This window comes from Barbus barbus, assembly GCF_936440315.1.
Source record: "Barbus barbus genome assembly, chromosome: 36".
Lineage (NCBI taxonomy): Eukaryota > Metazoa > Chordata > Actinopteri > Cypriniformes > Cyprinidae > Barbus > Barbus barbus.
This window is the reverse complement of record NC_136714.1, coordinates 13,369,101-13,378,741: the sequence shown is the minus strand read 5'-3', so window position 1 is coordinate 13,378,741 and position 9,641 is coordinate 13,369,101. Positions and strand designations below refer to the sequence as shown.

General features: G+C 35.7%; 1 pseudogene across 1 annotated transcript; it reads right to left on the bottom strand.

The window, feature by feature from the left end:
- Window positions 1-383: 383 nt before the first annotated feature.
- Window positions 384-3,632, bottom strand: LOC306855956 (acidic fibroblast growth factor intracellular-binding protein B-like; annotated as a pseudogene). The gene is made up of 9 exons (XR_013786104.1): window positions 3,501-3,632; window positions 2,744-2,958; window positions 2,288-2,388; window positions 1,700-1,833; window positions 1,307-1,413; window positions 1,179-1,219; window positions 804-871; window positions 602-699; window positions 384-520 (listed from the first exon to the last, which is right to left on the bottom strand). The product of XR_013786104.1 is annotated as an acidic fibroblast growth factor intracellular-binding protein B-like (transcript).
- Window positions 3,633-9,641: the final 6,009 nt, after the last annotated feature.

Below are 9,641 nucleotides of genomic sequence, written 5' to 3'. Positions count from 1 at the left end.
GTCTATGCAGTGTCAGAGAGCTCTCGGATTTAATCAAAAATATCTTAATTTGTGTTCCGAAGATAAATGAAGGTCTTACGGGTTTGGAACGACATAAGGGTAAGTAATTAATGACAGAATGTTTTTTTTGAGTGAACTATCCCTTTAATAATAATTTAAGGAACCTTTTTTGCAATGTAAATGTTCCATGGATTTTAAAGGTTCTTTATGGATCCATAGATGCCAATAAAAAAACTTTTATGTATCACCCTGAATAACAAGTAACAGGGCAGATTTGTGGACAACACTTTTTTATTACTTAAATTAAACATACTGTACAAAAATACGTTGATATACAAAGGGAGCTGAGGTTGCTCTCTCAAGATTTATAAATGAGAGGGCGACTGGCTTGTTAAAGGTTTGAAGAAAGATTTGGTCAAGCTAACTGGAAACCAGCGATGGAAATACGTTCTAGTCATGGTACATTTTCAGGATGCAGCTTTTGATGACACCCATGTATCTGTCCCATATTACTTGATGCCTGAAGAAAAAAAAAGTGTTTAGATTTTTTTTAAAATATGAGAACGAGATCATAAACACACATAAATGCTTATATACTAACGTGAAAGCCTCAAGCGTGTGTACGGAGCTGCTGTAGTGCGTGAGGAAAAGTCTGAGATCTCCGATAGTCCATTTATCTGACCGGCACGGTTCAATAAACTGAGAGAAGAAGCGATAATCATTCAGTCACACTCAACCTGGGAGTATTCAAGGACAAATATCACCTCATGGCATATAGTTTATCTACAGTGTCAGTGCATTACCTTCTCCACAAGGTCGATGAACAGATCTCGGACATCTTTGGTGTGTGAGTTTTGAGGCGATGTTAATTCTTAAGTTCACCCACAACAATAAGCACCCATGTAATCCAACATGAATAAGACTAATTAATAAACAAAATTGTGTGTATATTACTCCAGTCTTCAATGTCAAATGATCCTTAAATCATTCTAAAATACTCATTTGGGCTTTTTAGGGCTCTCTGATGAACAGAAAGGCTACAAGAATTTATTTGAAATTGAAATCTTTTATAACATTATAAATGTCTTTAGTGTCACTTTTGATCAATTTAAGTATGAAAAAATGTTTACAATTAAAAACATTCATGCTTCTCAGCTTAAAACTGGCCTCCATCTCACTAAAGACTTTAATTTGTCCTCTAAGCTGTGCACATACCAAGCTATAATGTTTGCAGAGAGAGATATTTTAGAGATAGTGTGTCATCAGCATTACACATAATGACCATCTGAACAAATTATCTGCATGCCTTTTGTGTTGGTCCAGCATGTCCTTATCATTAACCAAAACTTTCAAGTTTTTCAAGTCATGCAGAAACTCTTTTTCTAGATCAACATCTGTCTTCCATCACGTTGTCTAAGTACAGAAGAAAGAAAACAAAGAGCGTGTGAATGCATATACAGTTGCTGTGATGCATTTCCTTTCAAATTAATTTTTCTAATTTTCCCAAATATTTCCCAATTTTGGCATTGGCTTACTTAAATTTTACTCACTTTCACCACTACTGTACAAAGACACTCACCAAAGATGATCTGATTGGTGGAATATCATGCAATCTGACAGTATTGGATTCTGTAGTAATGTAAATGACAGAATTTTCATTTTTCTTGAGTGAACTTCATCTTTAAGGTGAACATCTTACCAACTGCTCCCACAGTCCAGTAGCTGATGAGATGACCAGCACAAAAGGCAAAGTCCTGGAAAGACAAGTATTGTAGCTTTCTCGTCCCTGTCTCACAACGGCTGTTAGCAAAGAACACAATGGCAGCATAGTCCCTGCAGAGAGACATGGCTGAGTCAGTGAGAGGACAGGGAGAGTGTGAAAAGTGTGCCAGGAACAGAAGAGAGAGTATGAGGAGAAAGATGAATGGAGGAGAGAGTCCAAGCAAAACAGTGAGAGGATGAACACAACAGAAACATAAGTTTAAGATGTGCCTGTGTGTTCTCTAGGTTTACGATGGCTTTCAATTAAAACTCTAAAAGCTTTCACTGGTGAAGCTGGTTATATTAAGTCACAATAGCACACATGCATTTACAGTATTAAAGTATATAACCTCTTGTAAATCATCTTTATCACAAGAACAGGTACGAAATAATATTGTGTTTGGCTCACATTTATGTCCGCTTAATTGGAAAGCTAGAAATGGTCACAGTTTTCAATAGGTAGGGCAGCTGCTTTTTTATAGCACTTGCAATATGCTTCATTTGGCCACATGTGTGAAAGTCTCACCTTGCCAGAACATCAGACAGGAGAAAGTGACGCTGTGTATTCTCCACCAGGGGGCCTTTTAGCTCTTCCACCACTTTAAACATATGCTTGAAATTGTCAAACTGAGAAAATGGTAGAAAAGTTAATCTCCCTGCTAATGATTGAATTAATAAATAAATTAATTAGAATGAATGAATCAATTAATTCATATTAAGTTATTGACAAAATATAATGTTATTATTTAATATTTATAAGTACCGTACACCAACAACATTTCTGTAAATAAGCATATGTAAATATAATAATAACCATAATAATTCAATATTTATAAGTATTGTGCAAACACACTATCAAACTCATAATACCTACAGGACAAATATTGCACCAAATAAATAAGCTTAGCAAAACAGTAATGATGTCCCTAACTGAAAACTAAAACTAAAAAAAGCAACAACTCTATAAAACACAGTGGCAAACTAGTATGACTGCAGACCTCTCGATAAGCATGGTTTGACGGTGAGGAAGGATCTGGAACAGAAGCTGATTGGCCACTTTGGAAGGGGACTGGAGGAGCCGCTCACACATCTGGAATGTTCTGAACTGGTCCATGGTGTCACTGTGCAGAACTTCTGCATTGGCTTCACACTCCTGCAAGGCACCTACTTCCATTCATATTCTCACCGCATCTGTGACTATATACCAACATGAAGAATTACCTCAAGTGTTAAACATAAAAAGCTAGCAGACCTCTCGATAAGCATGGTTTGACAGTGAGGAGGGATCTGGAACAGAAGCGTTGCAGCGTAAATATTGAACATTTTCACAATATTCGAATTTTCTGAGATACTGAATTTGGGACTTTGATTTATTGTCAGTTATAATCATCAAAATTAAAGGAAATAAACATCTGAAATATATCAGTCTGTGTGTAATGAATGCATCTAATATACAAGTTTCACTTTTTGAATGGTATTACTAACTTTTTCATGATATTCTAATTTTATGACCAGCACCTGTATAATAATTAATTGCTAAAAAATAAGTTGATATACATACAGTGGTCAAACATAACCTTGTCTTGTAACAACACATGGAATCTCCAAATGGATTTTTACAGTGCATTTGCTACACAAACTGTTTTTATAAGATGTGCAGAGATTTAAAAAGCAATATAAAATGAATGATACATGAGAACTGTAACCTGCTTACTCATAGAAAGATGATGAAAACTTACCGTTTATTAATGTTTTGCACTGGAAAATCAGTCACAGAAGACACTATTATCTGATGTTAAAACACTACAGAAAGTGGTGCACCTGAGCTTATTGCGCAGTTACAATTCAAAACACGCACTACTGATCTGTTTGTGCGCTTTATGCAGTAACACAACAAATACTATCAGTATTATCTATGAACGCTGACTGATACTGTAGTATGTGCAAAGCTGTCAAACTTCTTCTTCTTCTTCTTCTTCTTTCGGAGTTTTATGGCGGTTGGCAAACCAGCTAAATGGTGCATTTACCGCCACCAACTGGACAGGAGTGTGAAGCGTTAACCGAGTGAAGCAAAAGTCAACTAATTATATATATATATATAAAAAAAAAAAAAAAGTCTATCTATATACATAAACTATATTCTGTTAACCAATTCTGTTTCTCTTAGATACCTCATTAGAGCACTATAAACCCTTGTCTCTTTCTGTGCGTTTTGAAATATGCTATTTACTGAGTATTAATACGTATCTTAATGATTCTATAAAGTTGATTCTTTCTCTGTTGTATTCTATGCAATGAATCAACACGTGTTCAACTGTTTCTGGCAAGCCACATTTATCACAATTCTCAGAAACTCTTTTTCCTATGATAAACAGTGAATAATTAAGGCATGTGTGCCCTATTCGAAGCCTAGATATTATGGCATCTTCTTTTCTGCTTCCGTATTTACTTCTCTCAACCCCAACTTTATTTTGAATTTTATACAGATGTCTACCTTTTGTCTCCTTGTCCCATTTCTGTTGCCACATTTTGTTTAGAGCAGATTTTATTATTGCTTTAACTTCAGTTTTGCTCAGTGATACATTAATATCTATTACATTACGTTTCAGAGATCTCTTTGCCATCTGATCAACCTCCTCATTACCCTCTACCCCCACATGTGCTGGAACCCATAAAAATGAAATGTTTACTCCTATTCTGTATATTCTGTACAGATTTTGAAGTATTTCATACAAAATATCCTGCCTGGATGTAGACTTTCCACTGTTTATACTCATTAAAGCTGAATATGCATCTGAGCATATCACTACATCCATAGGATGAACGTCTTCCACCCACTGAAGTGCCATTAAAATACCAATCATTTCTGCGGTGTACACTGAAACATGATCTGTAATTCTTTTTTCAATACTATATTTAAAGTGAGGAATGAAAACTGCTGCCGCTGTATGTCCAGTATCTGGACTCTTAGAAGCTGTCAAACTCCTCACTGGATCCAGTTTGTGGTTTGACTCAAGCTGAACTACATTCACCATAGACACTGCCCTCCCTCAGCGTTATTGAGCGTCTAATAATGTGTGACTGCCACCTGCTGGTAAGGAATAAACAAAGCACAATGTCGTAACCAAAACAAAAATAGATAAACAAAATGTGCAGAAATGCACAAAACTGTGTTATTTTAGTTAGTTTCTGGCTCAGGTATTCAAATATTTCACATTTTATATTTTATTAAATATTAATCTAATAATATTCAAAATTATATTCACTATATTTACATTTTTATAATATTATAATATTTATAAAAAGTATATCATTTCCATATTTCTTATAAGCTATATACTACCGTTCAAAAGTTTGGGGTCAACGTTTCAAATAATAATTTATTTATTTTTTAATCAATGTTTTATTAAAGGGCTGAACTGGCAGTAAAGACTTATTGTTACAAAAATTCAGTATCGGATAAATGCTGCTCTTTTAGCCTATATTTTCTATTAATCAAAAAATGCAGAAAAAATATATAAAAAATTCCACAAAAATATATTAAATAGCACAAACATTTACAACATTGATAATAAAATATTTCTTGAGCAACAATTCCAAATGATTTCTGAAAGAAGCTGGAGTAATGGTTGCTGAAAATTCAACTTTGCCATCACAGAAATAATTGTATTTTAAAATAAATTAAAAAGAGAAAATAGTTATTTTAAATTGTAATAATATTTAACATATATATTAGCTAAATAATAAACATAATTTATGGAGCTGGGACCCAACCAAGGTCCACACCTGTTGCTACACCCATGGTACAAAAACATTTGCTAGAGAAATAATATTTTGAAACTGTGGTTTATTATGAAAAGAAGTAAAACAAATTGTGCATGCAAGATAATAATTCTATTAGAATTGAATAGATTTTAAAATTTCGCTTTCTTTAACAAATATACGCGTATTATGTTATATAATCCACAGCTGATCTGAACCAGCAGACTCAGCACTAAACATGACCAGCATCAGTATTTATTCTGGGTTTAGGTCATTTAACTTGCAGATGGGCATATGTGCCTCAAAAACCAACTCCAGCCTCTCTCTCTCCCTTTCAAGAGCAGCAATCTCTTCCTCCAGTTGAGTCTTCACATGTTCCAAATGATCTGTCTCCTGAAACAAAAAGCACAAGCTCAGGACATGCGACTAATGGCTAAACATGGTCTATAACACAAATAAGTACTAATCTCACATTCTGTAACGTGTCTATAAGCATCCGACGACGGTCCCGACACCTGGCAGCTGCTACTCTGTTCCTTTCCCTGCGGATCCTTATCCTGTCAAGTTCCTCAGAGGACATCTATAAATGCCGAGAAGGTTTTAGCAAGGCAATTCCAAATTTTATTTAAGAACCAAGCTTCAGTCTAAAAGAGTGGTGGTGCTGCCATCTTATGGTTGATATCAAGAAAACATACACACAGTAAATTCTACCCAATTCCAAATATGCTGTTCCTGTTACTCATCCACTGGCACCAATGACAACATGATCCATCCATCTGAGCCTGCGCTTTACGATTCCCGCTCAAATACTACAGCACATTCCCCTTTGTGATTCAGGTGTGAGTCATTTCACTCGTTTACCATAAATGAATGAATCACCGGAACACCTCAAGTTTACTTTCACTATTTTCTCCATTCTAAACTCTGAAAATATCAGAAATACCTATAACTTACATTTTTGTTAGCATGTCCTACTGAACTGTCCCCCACTGCTCCATTACAGGACGGGTCAGGACTGGGGCACTGTGACAAACAGGGGCAGTTGGGCATGGTGGTGGGTGTGAATGAGGAAAATGTTCCCAAGTTGGTCTCTGATTGGGAAAGTAGAGAGGACTGCAGAAGCCACTGAAGATCTGGATTAGATGCAATTACATCAAGATTTGGGCTGGATGTAGTGCCCTCAGTAAGATTCTGAAAAATTAAATAACAAAAAATTAATAAAATAAAAAATAAATACATGAAAATTAATAAAGAATTTTTTTATAATGGTTATAATTATACAAATTTAGGCTCAAACCAATTATAAGAATTGTTCATATTTTAAATACTTAATTATTGCCAGTTCTATTGTATTTCCTCTATATGATTTGGTTGATTTAAAAAATAAATGACACTAAATATCTTAAAATATTATATAAATAAATACGTACCGGACGTACGTGAAGAGCCGTTGAGTTCTCCGGGTCCATCCATGCTGGAGAAATTTGGGAATCATGCATACGATAATACGATTCTCTTCCTTCATCATGATTCATCATGATCAAACCCGATCCGTATCCTTTGAGTTCATATTATTTCTGTTTGTTAAGTTCGCTTAAACCCATCTCCCGTGCTGTTAATTGCAAAACAGGCCCACAAAGGCACAAATTCGGTAGGAGCAAAAATGCCACAACTACGATAAATCCATCAGAGCGAATAATGAAAAAATAAATCAAAACATGTGCTACAAGTTTTCTTAAAGTGTTTCAGCGCCTCCTCACACCCACTCTCTCTCTCCTCCCCATCTCTGGAGCATTTATCTTTTCCAATCTACCGCTTTTTCTCCTCTGTGGCCACTAATGTGTCTCTAATGACTTTTACTTATGAAGACCTTCTTGTCAATAACGCCAACTAACCGCCACTGAAATCATATTCGCTAGGAAACGAGGTAAATATCCTAAGTTTAATGCTTGTGGTTTGAGAGCTACAGAAGCTTCCATAGCTCACACCCTTCACATGTTGAATTTCACTTACAGACATCTTTTGCCAAGTGACGTGCAGGTTTGAAATGTATGAATAAGCGAACTGTTGCAGAACTGGTAGGACATCCGTGAATCACTGCACTGGGTAGAGATCTGATACATGCCCCATTTAATGTTTCATGGCAGGCTGGTCTGTATTGTATTCAAGAATACATTAAAATGAGAAAAAAAAACTTGAAATTAAAAAAATATATATATATTTCTATTTAATAAAAATTTCAGTTTTTGTGCACCAGGCATATATTCAATGATTTAATAAAAAAAAGTATTTTTACTTTATTTTAAAATATTTATCTTATATATAACTTTTATCAACCAAATCAATTTGGTTGTTGGCATTAGTGTAAGTGCATTAGCATGGTTCAAATCGTACTTATCTGACCGCCAATTCGTAGCAGTGAATGAAAAGGTATCATATCGATCACAAGTGCAGTATGGAGTACCTCAAGGCTCAGTACTAGGGCCGTTACTTTTCACACTTTACATGTTATCCTTGGGAGATATTATCAGGAAGCACGGGGTTAGCTTTCACTGTTATGCTGATGATATTCAGCTCTATATTTCTTCGTGGCCCGGTGAAACACACCAAATTGAGAAACTTATGGCATGCATAGTCGATATAAAAAACTGGATGACGAGTAATTTCTTACTGCTAAATTCTGAAAAAAACATGTGTTAATTATCGGACCTAAAACCCCCACAAGTAATAACCTAGAACACTGTCTAACACTTGATGGCTGCTCTGTCAATTCTTCGTCATCAGTCAGGAACCTAGGTGTGCTGTTTGATAGCTATCTCTCCTTTGACAGCCACGTTTCTATCATTTGTTAAACTGCTTTTTTTCCATCTTAAAAAATATATCTAAACTGAGACCTATGCTCTCAATGTCAAATGCAGAAATGTTAATTGATGTGTTTATGACCTCGAGGCTAGGTTATTGTAATGCTTTATTGGGCGGTTGTTCTGCACGTTTAATAAACTCCAGCTGGTTCAAAATGCAGCAGCTAGAGTTCCTACTAGAACCAGGAAGTATGACCACATCAGCCCGGTTCTGTCAACACTGCACTGGCTCCCCATTGAACATTGTATACATTTTAAAATCTTGTTAACTACTTATAAAGCCCTGAATGGCTTAGCTCCTCAGTACTTGAGCGAGCTCTTATCACATTATAGTCCTCCATGTCCACTACGTTCTCAAAACTCTGGCCATTTGATAATACCTAGAATATCAAAATCGACTGTGGGCGGCAGATCCTTTTTCTATTTAGCGCCCAAACTCTGGAACAATCTACCTAACACTGTTTGGGAAGCAGACACACTCTGTCAGTTTAAATCTAGATTAAAGACCCATCTCTTTAACCTGGCTTACACATAACACACTAATACACTTCTAATATTCAAATCCATTAAAGGATTGTTAGGCTGCATTAATTAGGTAAACCGGAACCGGGAACACTTCCCATAACACACGATGTACTTGTTATATTGTTAGAAGATCGACATCTACGCTAATATTAGTGTTTCTTTCTTATTCCAAGGTCACCATAGCCACCCGATCCAGTCCGTATCCAGATCAGATGGTGGATCAGCACCTAGAGACAACCTCTACAGCTTATACTAAAGTTACTACAACTCAAGACATTGTTCAGATGTTGTATTTCAAGATATTTGTCAGGTTTTTGTCTTGCTCTTGTTTGTAAGACTAATTTCTTATTCATCTCATTCCACGCCTTTTTTGCCAATTCCAAAATGTCATTTCAGATCTAGTCATTATTAGAGTCCCTCAACAGTGTTCACACATTAGAACATTCATCATCCAATTAGATTCAATCATTTAACAGCCCCGTAGTATAATTTCAATTTTACTAAACAAAACCTGACAAATAGCTTGAAATACAACATCTGAACAATGCCTTGAGGTGTGGTAACTTTATTACAAGCAGAATAATTGACGCAACCCTGTTCTATTAAATTATTAGAAAACAACACACACCTGAGGTGTAACGGTCATTGTGCTTCGTGTCATGGCCGCATTACCAACTTGGTAATGCGGCCATGACCCATCATCAATTACTCCTTACTTGACTGAATCAGACA